This window comes from Capra hircus, chromosome 23, assembly GCF_001704415.2.
Source record: "Capra hircus breed San Clemente chromosome 23, ASM170441v1, whole genome shotgun sequence".
Classification (NCBI taxonomy): Eukaryota; Metazoa; Chordata; class Mammalia; order Artiodactyla; family Bovidae; genus Capra; species Capra hircus.
This window is the reverse complement of record NC_030830.1, coordinates 42148773-42161689: the sequence shown is the minus strand read 5'-3', so window position 1 is coordinate 42161689 and position 12917 is coordinate 42148773. Positions and strand designations below refer to the sequence as shown.

The following is a 12917-nucleotide window of genomic DNA, read 5'->3' as shown; positions in this document are numbered from 1 at the left end:
GGTGCCCAGGCACCAAATGCACAAGTAGCTGGACCTCCCTCCACTGCAAACTGAGACAACTTTGGACTTGTTGGTGTTGCTTTTGGTTCAAAATATATGCCTCTATCTCTAGGAGACTCTGTTTGATGGTCTGGTGGGATGAGGGTGGCAGTGGGGGGTGACAGTGAAGAACCAAATGCAGAGAATGGTTCCCAGAATCCCCTGAGTTTATTTATCCATTTTGACCACTGTGAACTCTCAGGCAGCAGTTGGGAATTCTTATTTTACGAAATCTCTCTGTCTCATCTTCTTGTCTGTCATCTGACAAATAGGCAAACACTCAGACTTTAACCTCTCTCAGCCACCATGTTTTAAGTTGAAGGTGCCAAGAGGACACAAAAGCAAACCTCCAAATTATCAGTAAAGGATAATTGCAGTAATGACAGCTTAACAACTTGGTACCTTTGTAGTTATCCCTCTTCAATGAAGCATAAACCTTTTCTACTAGAATATTACTTTTTCACTTCTGATACTATTTGTCCCTTTATTTTTGGTCCTGGGCCATATTTTTTAAATGAATCTGGGCAAGACAGCTTAGTCAACGGGAGGGAAAGAATATTTTCTATATAAAATATTTTCTTTATATTTTATCTAAAACAAAATATTTTATTCATAAAATCACCTTTGATGGTAGAGCACTTTTTTGGAGCATTAGAAAATAGTTCAATTAAGTGAGAGCTGTGAGCACTCTGAAAAGTGTTATCTTTTCAGTGTGTGCATCTTTAAAATGCCTATTCTTCTATCAAAGCTTGTTGAAAAATAAAATGTGATGTTTTTAAAACAAACACTAATAATGATCAACATGGAGAGAGAGCAACGATTCTGATACGAAACAAAATTCTTGCCTCCTGTTACAGAATCTGTAACACACGAGCTGAATAAAGTCAGTCTGCGTCCAAGACCAGCAAGTTCCATTTTCTCAACTGTTCTATACTCAGCACCCACAAGATATATTATTTATACAGAGTATATAAATACTGTATTTACATATATACAAATATTTGTATATACACAAATATATACACTATATGTATATAGCAGATACACTTCAATAAATCTGTCTTTCTCTCTCTCACACACAGACACAACCACACACACACCATTACTCACAACAGTAAGATTAAACTAACAAGACTTCAGGAAAAAGGATTCAAAGATGGAAGTCTTTCCTTTCTGAATATTAGAATCCCGTGTGTGTTTCTCACATCAGAAAGGAGTTCTGGATTTCAGTTTTCCTGTGTCTTTGTAGCTTAATCAAAGCAATGAGGTTTCACACCATCACTCACTCCTCCCCCAACCCCAGCAGCTTAGCTGTTGTAGTTGTGTTGACATGACAAATCACTTTGCCCCCAAAGTCGCAGCTCCATGCCCTTTAAGACAGAGAGCCTGGGATATCCTTTCAGCTTTATCGGTAGAAAATGAAACACTTTCCAAGGCAGCCGTGCCCTTATACAGAAAAAAAGCTTACCTTTCAACTGACTTGGAAGCAGCCGGCAGGACGGTCACCCGTCAGGGAGGTCACCGGCCACATTCCCCGAGCAGCTGACCCTGTCAGTCTTTGGGAAATACTGTTTACTTTGTAACTAAAGTTGGATCCTGGGCACAAGTCACCAAAATGAAATTTTAAGAGTTAGGCGTAAACCTCATCCCCACTGAGACCTCTTCATGAAAACAGGAGTTGTGAAGGTTCCCTAGATGATTTCTTGACAAGAATTCTCAGCAACTGTAGAGATCTGGAGTCCAGCATTGAAAAGTTTTACAATACAGCCAATTATCTAAATTTTAGTGTACTGATAAAAATTCTTTAAGCTTCCTTATGGACATAAATGGCAGATGAGGAAAAGGTTACGGAAAATGGAGTTTCTCTTCTGTTTGCTTCCGTTGGATTTTTTAAAGTAAAGTTGAAAGTCTTCCTGAAATGAAATGCCAATTGATCCAGAGAAGGTAAGTCAGAATTATAAAAAGGGTGGCTTGTGGCAGGCTGAACAAACCCCACAAGTGGGTGGGGCACTTGCCCTGAGATCCAGCCTCCAGGAAACACCAAAGAGCAGGCTGTTGATTCACAAACGAGCCTTAGCGTGGAGGGCGAGGAGAATGAGGCAGAACTCCAGACTGGCGGGTGGCAGGTTTAATCAGTGAGGGACCTTACAACCGAGGCTTGTCTTTGGTGACCACAAGGTGAGTAGCTCTCCACACCTGTCCACCCACCAGAATCTTAAAAGTTTACGTAGAGGTCAAGTTGGGTTCAATCACGTGCTCCATTCAGATGGTCTCAACAACTCAAAGCTCACTCCGGGCTGTGTCTTTCAAATCCTCTCCCCCGGAGGAGAGGAGGGAGTGATCTCTGACGACCTGGCTGCAGCTCACTGATGGACTTCCGGTCACATCAACTCGATGACCACCGCCAACACATTCCTTCACCACACCTTTCTCCTTTCCCACAAAATTTTCCCCTAATTACTCCCAACAGCAGCAAGTCCATATTACCTCAAAACCTGCTAGTTTTGCATCCAGCCTGCACACCAGGTTATTCAACCTGGTTCCTTTCGGAGGATGTTTTTGAACCACCTCCCAAGAGACTCATTGTGCCAAACAAATTATAAATCACTTACTTGATATTCTGTGGGAAATATATCATTTCAGGTTGGCCTTGTCATCCCATCCAGTATATCATCCCACTCTGCATTCTACAATAAATAACATATTTTTAAAAGAAAAAAAATCACAGTCGTCTATTCGTCATTTGGAATTCTTCACATCAGTACTGGTTTCCATTATTTCCACTAATTAAATTGATTTACATTGTCAATTTCTAAGTGAATACTCATGTAAACGGCAGTGTTATTAATATTTTAAGGCATCGTTTCCTCCTTTTTCATCTAGTTCAATAATTTGACCATAACTGGAGGCACAGATCACGTCACTGTCCTGGTGCCGACAGCTTCCTGGATGGACCGCACCATCTACTGTCAGGAGCTTGGAGAGAAGTGAACAGAATTCTCTACAGCAACACACCAAAGCAGGCTGAACCTGAGAAGCGCTGAATTTGGAGACTAAATCATGTGCGTTCAGAGCCAAAGAAGGAGACCACTTTGGCTAGGACACTGGAGGTGATTCCTCGAAGACTGGGGCTGGGTCACCCTAGTCCTTGCGACTAAAAGTAGTCTTTGAACAGCAACACGGACCTCACGTGGGAGCTTGTGAAAAATTCAGAATCTCGGATGCCAGGCCAGACCTACAGAGTCAGAATCGGTCATTTTGACAAGACCGCCAGATGATTCCTGTGGGCGTTAAATTTTGAGAACCACTGATTTCACTCCTTTGGGAATTGATAGAGATACATGGGCATATTGCTCTTCACCCTGTCCACAGTGCCAACTGTCTCCCTGTTCACACTGTCCGCACCGTTTGCTGAGCCCAGGGTAGGCAAGGCATGAGCGAAGAGGCCGGAAGAAGACCGGAGGAGCTGCAGACGCGTTTATTGCCCTCCTGCTGACGCAGCCGCCATACCAGTGTTCTCTCCTGGCTGACGCAGCCGCCATACCAGTGTTCTCTCCTGCTGACGCAGCCGCCATACCAGTGTTCTCTCCTGCTGACGCAGCCGCCATACCAGTGTTCTCTCCTGCTGACGCAGCCGCCATACCAGTGTTCTCTCCTGGCTGACGCAGCCGCCATACCAGTGTTCTCTCCTGCTGACGCAGCCGCCATACCAGTGTTCTCTCCTGCTGACGCAGCCGCCATACCAGTGTTCTCTCCTGCTGACGCAGCCGCCGTAGCCTTCACGCTATATTCTTGCCTCTCACGGCCAACCCGAGGGACACAGCTGACGCAGCAGCGATTCCCGCTGCTTCTTGGGTGGCGCTCTGATCTCCCTACAGCCCAAAGTAACTCAAGACAGTGCGCAGGGGTATAAATGAGCTCAGCTGTTAGTCATTATTTACAAAATGTGGGCCCAGAGCGAGAGGCCAGGGGGCAGGAGAGCCTGACACGCCATCTTGGCTAATTGGCTCTCTCCCTACAAGGGGTAAGAGGAGGCCAGACTATGAAAGGGTGCTTGCGGAGAGGCAGGTAGGCTTGGAGAATTTACAGGGTACATAGGAGGATTTAGGTCTGCTGCCTCACAGTAGAAATAAAAACTCCACGACCACTTACTGTGAGCCAGTGATTGTGCTGAGTGACTGATACAGTGCTGTCTCATTTCATGCTCTCAACAACCCGGTGAGGACGCCACATCATTTCTCAGATGAGGAAGCTGAGACTTAGAGGTTAAGTAACTTCTCAAGTTCACACAGAAAAGAGCAGAGCCACGCTCCCCTTTGAGCCAGAGCTCTAGGCCACTCCCTGCTGTAAGCCTCGGATTCTGTGGACCAGCCATGAATCTCGGTCCACATCGTCCTGATAAAGTTCCCCTGAAGAGCAACCAAAGGGCCTGCCTCTGACAGGTACACTCAAGGAAGCCCAAGCTCTATCCCTCCATACTTACCTCTTTCTCAAAGAACTCTTTCTCCTGATAAAATCAGGAGAGAAGACGGACAAGATTGTTCTGGTGACTAAGGTAATTGCTTTTTCACTAAAAATTTAACTTTTAAAACATTTTATTAACAAGTTCACACACACTGTAGAAAATCTGGAAAATACAAAGAAGTACAAAAGGGAAAAATTTAATTTTTTGTAAAGCTGCAACTCAGTTACACCACAGTCAATAGTAAAGCACATTTCTTTCCAGGTTTTTCTTTATATAGTTAGATTTTTTAATATAATTAGAATGGGGACTGGTGTTTTTATTGAATAAATACATTATGAATAATGTCTCCTATCACTAATGCTTTTATTCTTGAGCATTTCTGATGGTTGGGTGGTGGCAAACATAATTTTTGTCTGTCCTGCCAAGATCCAGGGGCAGAGGTCAGGCAATGACATTGGTGAGACCCGCCAGGTATAACCCACCTTAATGGACATCTCTCTTCCTTATCATTTTAAAAATGAAATTGGTCACATTGCTTAAAATAACAGAATAACCATAGATTAGAAGCAAATGAAATTATCATACCTCCCCAAAATTAGAAAAATAGGACCATTAGAAATACTGTACTTATATGGCCATGAATGATATGGCTTCTCATTTATTACAAACAGCAAATCAACAAGGACTCTTGATGAAATACCTGTTGTTTTTTAAAAATACATCAGTTATTATGTTTGCTGTAAAAATATTTTAGTAATAATGCAGAATCACTTTGGATAATAGTGGATAACTTTTTTAAATATCCCAAAGTAGAGACATCTTACATAGACTTCATTCCAGCTAAAATCTGAAAGTATACCATTTCAAAGTATACCATGCACGGGTATTTAGTACATTCAGTGTTTGAAAGTATACCATTTGAAAGTATACCATTCACGGGTATTTAGTACATTCACAGTGTTGTGAATCACCCCCAAAGGAGACCCCATGCCCATTAGCAGCAGCCTCTGCCACAGCCCCTCACACCCCTTAGTCTATTTACTTTTATGGATTTGCTTATTCTGGAAGTTTTGATAAACAGAATTATAAAATTTTAAAAACTGAGAAAAACAATAATAATATAAATAATATAAGGACACAAGAATATCTTACAGCATTCAGTCAGGCCTCATGAGGGCTAGAACCAGAAACTAAGAACTCATCAGAAACAAGTTTTTCTCTGGGGTCCCACAATCTTTTGTTTTTACTTTCTTCATATTTCTGCTTTCTTCCTATTTTTCTGGAAATTTGCTTTCTTTCTACAAGCATGGGAAGATGCCTCTACCCCCTAAGCACATCCCTCAATCCAAGGTATGCATACCAGCTGACTTGCTTTCTGTGAATTCCCAAGTGTAAATACCCTGGAGAGAAAGTCCATCTCCCTACCTTGAGTCAGATGACCACCATGATCCAATCTGGTTTGGATAACAGAACATAGAGAAGGAAGAAGCTGGGGCAAGTTCACCTGTTCTCAGAGGAGTGAGAAGAGGAGATGCAATCAAAGGGATGCACTTCAATTTGGAAAAACAAAAGCAATAATATTTGGTGGATTTTTCTCCTTTTTCTATTCTTAGATTTAATAATATTTCCTTCCAGGCTTTTTCTCTATACAGGAAATTCTAATTGCAAGAATAATGTATTAATTTTAGACCTAAACAGAGTAATTTTTTATCTTCCTATAAAATCTTGCTGAAGCATTTTTATATCAACAAGTAAAGCTGCAATGAGTGAATATGCCACATGTCACTAACCACCCTCAGGTTGTTGGAAGCTTAGCTTGTTTCTAGTTTGTCATGATTTAAAAAAAAAAAAAATGAGACATGCATCTTGGTGTGCCAAAAAATTGTTTCTCTATTTTAAATTATTTCCTTAAAGTTGCCTTCCTAAGGCTGTTTTGCCAGATGAAAGAAAACAAGTAAATCATCTAAATTCCTGATAGAGAATGCTAAATTTCTTTCCTAAAGGGTTACGTAAGTGTGCTTTCCATAGCCTCACCAGCGTAAAGTATCAGCATATTTCAAAATTTGCCATAGTGGAAACTTCAAAAAGACATAACATTCACCAGTGCTCTTAAGGTAATGAGTGCAAACACAGTTTCTTCTCTATGATTGTGAGACACAACCACCACGTGTTGTTCAGTTAGTATCAAGCCTCCTTGGGTAGCCAGGATTGAACGTTACAGTCTTCCTCTGTACCTCTCTTCATTCATCCACTTGTTAGCTTCTGGTGGTTTAGTCCCTAAGTTGTGTCCGACTTTTGCGGATCCATGGGCTATAGCCTGCCAGACTCCTCTGTCCATGGGATTCTCCAGGCAAGAATACTGGAGTGGGTTGCCATTTCCTTCTCCTGTTAGCTTCTGAGCACTGTGGAAAACTTGGAGATAAAATATTGATACATAGACCCTGTGTCTAAGGGGATTGCTATGCAAAGAACAAGAAAGATAATAATTACTCAGCTGCCCTACAGAGCCTTGGAAACCCTTGGTGAGGTTCAGCCAATAGGTCCTCTGACCAGTGCTGGTCCAGATCTACACTTCAGAAAGCCCAAGGAATGGGGGTAAGTAGTGCTCTGAACGCATCGCAGCCCCAAGCCCGGGCCCACCAAGCACACATCTGCTTAACTGAAAGAAGAATGCGTCTTTTAAAATACACCTTATTCAGGTGATCAAAATGGCAAGCCCAACTACAACATCTGAGGCAGACAAAACCTACACTCAATAGTAGACCATTATGATAACATTCCCTCCCTCCCTCCCTCTCTCTGACTGATGACAATTTATTAATGTGAATTTGCTCCCAATTTGAGAAGCTCATCGAGGCATGATTTAGAATTAATAAACTGAGGGCAAGAGCATGCAATGAATGCACTTCCCAAGTTAGACAGGGGTTTAATGTCACAACATAAAAACAAGTCTCTGTGATTTTCCGAGTACCAGCTGTGCGCTGATCAGGAACATGAGAGGAATTCTGTTAATTATCATTACCCAGAGAAAAATAATTAGTTGCTTTGTGGGGAGAACAAAAAACAAATGTTGCCATTTCCATTTTAATTTCAACCACTGAGGTTGATAAAACTCAAAATTGGTCTATTTTATGAAAATCATAAGCTCATTAGCACAGCATTAGCAGATTGCATGTTAATCTTCATGTCCATGAATTAATTTGTACGCCATTCATTGGATGATTGATGCATTTTTTCAGGGGACATGAAATAACTGCCAACCAGGAAGTAAGAAGGGTGACTCAAACACCCTTGAAGAGGATAAAGCAAGTCAGCTTTCTCAAGATTTTAAAGCATCATAAAAGTTTCTTTTATCACATTTTCCTTTTCTTCAGTCTTGACAAACTGACTTTCATTCTCCTCCACACCCTGCAGGTGAATTTCAGAGCCATCAGATCAGTGCAACGTAAAATATAGCCCACAGGCACGTGAAGAGATGCTCAGCCTAAATAAGCATCTGCTGCTGCTGCTGCTGCTGCTGCTGCTGCTGCTACTAAGTCGCTTCACTCGTGTCCAACTCTGCGTGACCCCATAGACGGCAGCCCACAGGCTCCTCTGTCCCTCGGATTCTCCAGGCAAGAACACTGGAGTGGGTTGCCATTTCCTTCTCCAATGCATGAACGTGAAAAGTGAAAGTAAAGTCTCTCAGTCATGCCCGACTCTTAGCGACCCCATGGACTACAGCTATCAGGCTTCTCTGTCCATGGGATTTTCCAGGCAAGAATACTAGAGTGGGTTGCCATTGCCTTCTCCGAAATAATCATCAGGGAAATGCCAATCAAAACCACCATATTACCTCACGCCTGTCAGAATGGCTATCATCAAAAAGGAAAACAATAAATGTTGGAGAGGATGTGGAGAAAAGGGAACCCTCAGACACTGTTGGTGGGACTATAAATTGGTACAGCCACTGTGGAAAATAGTATGAAGGTTTCTCAAAAAACTAGAAATAGAACTACCATAAGACCCAGCAATCCCACTCCTGAGTATATATCCACAAAAACAGAAGTAGTAATTCAAAGAGATGTATGCACCCTAATGTTGATAGCATTATCATTAACAGTAGCCAAGATATGAAAGTAACCTAAAGTAATCCATCCATAAACAGATGGATGGATAAAGATGTGGTGTGTATATATATTATATACATGGGCTTCCCTGGTAGCTCAGGTGGTAAAGAATCTGTCCCCTAGTTCAGGAAGATCCCCTGGAGGAGGGAATGACAACCCACTCCAATATTCTTCCCTGGGAAATCCCACGGACAGAGGAGCCTGGTGGGCTACAGTTCATGGGGTCACAAAGAGTTGGACACAACTGATTAACTAAAACTTTCACTTTCATATATATGTATATGCGTGTGTGTTTGTGTGTATACATATGTATATGTATATATATTATGAGTGGTATTTCATTGTGTGTGCCACTCAGCCACAAAAACAGAATGAAATTTTGCCATTTACAACAACATGCATGGACTTGGAGGGGATTATGTTAAGTGAAATTAATCAGACAGAGAAAGATAAATACTGTATGATATCACTTATATGTGGAATCTAAAAAATACAACAGACTAGTGAATATAACAACAAAAAAGAAACAGACTCACAGATGTAGAAAATAAATTAGTGGTTACCAGTGGGGAGGTACAAACTATTGTGTAAAAAATAAGCTACAAGATTATAGTGTACAACACAGGGAATATAGTTAATATTCTAGAATAACTATAAATGGAATGTAACCTTTAAAAACTGTGAATCACTATCTTGTACGTCTATAATTAATATAATATCATACATTATCTACACTTCAATAAAAACAATCAGATCAACTCTTCTCAAGAATCATCAGACATAAGGACCCACGTGGTCTACCTGACAGAGAATTACAGTCAATAGGGACCACTATTATTTGTTTGAAACAGACTGTGGTATCTGAAATATTAAAGACAGTGCTAGGCTGTTCAAGTAGCTCACAGATGCTAGAACATGTTGGGGAGACCAAAGAATTGTTTTTTTAAAGTTTGAAGCTCATAGGAAGCCAACAGAATTCAAAATGCAGGCAGATATTTAAAAAAAAAAAAAAAAAACATAAAAAAAACTAAGAAAATTGGACCCCAAGGAGAAATAAGCAGTCACACCCTTGCCCCTGCATCTAGAACTCTAAATCCCAGTTGAGGCCAATCCATCTCTCTCCACATTTTCGTGCCATTAATTAAGGAATTTATGTGTATCATTAAATAATTTCCAACAGATCAGATTTGCCACACAGATTCAAACAAGAGCTTGGAACAGAATATTATTTGAGTCCAATTTATACCTTTATGGATTTAGGCATTTAATTAAATCCCCTGAGCCTTTTTTCTTATCAGAAAATAAATGGGAATAAAAACTCTCCTGTGGTGCCATTTGAGGGATAAAATATAAAAAGATCCTTGAATATTAGTACTATCTTTGTGGGAATTGTTCTTCCTTTCATCACCCTGAGTTGTCAGCAGAAGAACACGCTATCTGAACAACGAACTCCCACAGCCAACCGTCCATAGAGAGAAGCTACGGTTGCAGTGGAATGAGATGAGTCAGTGGCAGCAAACATAAGGATCTGCCTCCTTGCCATCGTGCTGCATGGCGACTGTCAGGCAGACACAATAAGCCACGGATCTATAATTAGTATTGCTTCCACAGCAAAGTTTCTTTTAAAAATTTCTCTCCATTCTTCAAACCTGTAACCAACATTGATGTAAACAATTTTTTAATGTGGCTTCCTCATGATTATCACTCACAGGAACAATCAGCCACGTTAAAAGACAAAGTGCTGAGGCTGCCCTGGTGGTGCAGTGGTAGAGAATTCACTTTACAATGTAAGGGACACTGGTTCGATCCCTGGTCCAGGAAGACCCCACGTGCCGCACCAAAACTACTGAGCCTGTGCACCTCGAGCATGTTCTCTGCAATGAGAGACACCACTGCAACGCGAAGCCCAAGCACCACAACAAAGAGTAGCCCCCCGCTCATTGCAACCAGAGAAAAGCCCACATGCAGCAACAGTGACCCAGCACAGCCAAAACTAAAGAACCTTAAGGAGGAAAAAAAAACAAAAGACAGTGTTCCCTTGGCCCTGAATCCATATGCTCCTGCCCCAGTGCTCAGGGATTCTGCCCACAGTTTACACTCTGGCCTCATCCACTGGGGTCATGGGGTCAGAGGTGGTGGACTACATCGACCCCCAGGGCCACCTCCTCCTTCTCCATGGAGGGTGGTGAAGGACTGGTGGAGAATGAGGGAGAGGCAGCCAGTTAGTATATGTGGACAGCTTTGTATTGATACCGCACTCGGATTCCATGAGGTAGCTGGGATCCTTCTTATCCTTTCACAAGTGAGGAAATTGCATCTAGTAAATGGGGAACAATTTTCCCAAGGCCCCAGCTAGAAAGGCACAGGGTGAGCTGTGGATTCGAGAGGGAATCCACCCTACACCTTAGTCTCCAAGGATGCAGGTGTGGGGGCAGTGTGTGGGCCAGGCGGGGCCAGAGGAGGGAGTTCAGAATCCTGTACACTGGGGGCTTTAAAAGAGAGGCCCTGAGAGTCAAGGATTAATGGACAAGGGAGGGTCGGATCTGAGCATTTCCACTATTAGAATTTGGCTCTGCAAAAAGCCATGGATGAGCCCCTGGGTGGATTGGTCTGGCTTTAGTTGGAGAAGCAAAGGCACCAGGAGTGTCATGGCAATAAGAGATTTACTATATGAATTAGAAGATAGAGTAAAAAATGGCAACCCACTTCAGTATTCTTGCCTAGGAAATCCCATGGACAGAGGAGCCTGGTGGGCTACAATCCATGGGGTTGCAAAGAGCTGGACATGACTAAGCACTCACAAAACAACAACAACATAGGAATTAGAGCTTTCACACCTGTGGGAGGAGCAGAACAGTCTAGAAGAGTTATGGGATAGAAGTCATTAGCCTACTTCCAGGGTACATCTACCTGTGCACAAGACAGAGCTTGAAGAAAGATCTGACAAGCCAAGCATGGTTAGTCTGTGAAGTAGAGCTTTGAGGGGAGCTGGGGGGCAGTCTTAGGGGGTGTGGCCTCTGATGGTCATTGCCTATGTGGGTCTGGGGTCAAGCATCTGATGGTGGACCTGGGGCCAGAGCTGGGCAGCAGGTCCAGTGGTCAGGAAAATGAGCGGGCCGTCAAGTGAAGGACAGCGAGGACAAAATGCAGCCTGCCAGGAACATCTGCATCCTTTCATCTCTGGATCTGGTGGGCTTTCATTTCTGTATTTTCACCCAACCTCCTCTCTTGACCAAAACTAAGGGAAACTCACCAGAAAAGGGATTCAGGATCCATGGCCCCAAATTCAACCAAGTTATGAATAGGCACAATTCAACACAATAAGTGAATGAAGGAAAACCAGTTAGGTGGGTGGTGGAGAAGCAGAGTCAAAAAAAAAAAAAAAAAGAAGAAGAAGAAGAATAGGACATAGTAATCTAATGAAACCAAGCCATGCCTGTGGGGTAACCCAAGACGGGCGGGTCATGGTGGAGAGGTCTGACAGAATGTGGTCCACTGGAGAAGGGAATGGCAAACCACTTCAGTATTCTTGCCTTGAGAACCCCATGAACAGTATGAAAAGGCAAAATGATAGGATACTGAAAGAGGAACTCCCCAGGTCAGTAGGTGCCCAATATGCTACTGGAGATCAGTGGAGAAATAACTCCAGAAAGAATGAAGGGATGAAGCCAAAGCAAAAACAATACCCAGTTGTTGATGTGACTGGTGATAGAAACAAGGTCCGATGCTGTAAAGATCAATATTGCATAGGAACTTGGAATGTCAGATCCATGAATCAAGGCAAATTGGAAGTGGTCAAACAAGAGATGGCAAGGGTGAACGTCAACATTCTAGGAATCAGCGAACTAAAATGGACTGGAATGGGTGAATTTAACTCAGATGACCATTATATCTACTACTACAGGCAGGAATCCATCAGAAGAAATGGAGTAGCCATCATGGTCAACAAAAGAGTCCGAAATGGAGCACTTGGATGCAATCTCAAAAACGACTGAATGATCTCTGTTCGTCTCCAAGGCAAACCATTCAATATCACAGTAATCCAAGTCTATGCACCAACCAGTTACGCTGAAGAAGCTGAAGTTGAACAGTTCTATGAAGACCTACAAGACCTCTTAGAACTAACCACTCAAAAAAGATGTCCTTTTCATTATAGGAGACTGGAATGCAAAAGTAGGAAGTTAAGAAACACCTGGAGTAACAGGCAAATTTGGCCTTGGAATGCTGAATGAAGCAGGGCAAAGACTAATAGAGTTTTGCCAAGAAAATGCACTGGTCATAGCAAACACCCTCTTCCAACAACA

The 12917-nt window shown here is 42.3% G+C and overlaps 1 protein-coding gene across 1 annotated transcript in view; it reads right to left on the bottom strand.

Moving 5' to 3' along the window:
- MLIP (muscular LMNA interacting protein) overlaps window positions 1-1957 on the bottom strand; it is a 306379-nt gene extending 304422 nt beyond the window's left edge. The window contains exon 1 of the mRNA XM_018039224.1: window positions 1508-1957. The gene's annotated coding sequence lies outside the window, so the exon portion shown is untranslated. The remainder of the gene's footprint in view (window positions 1-1507) is intronic.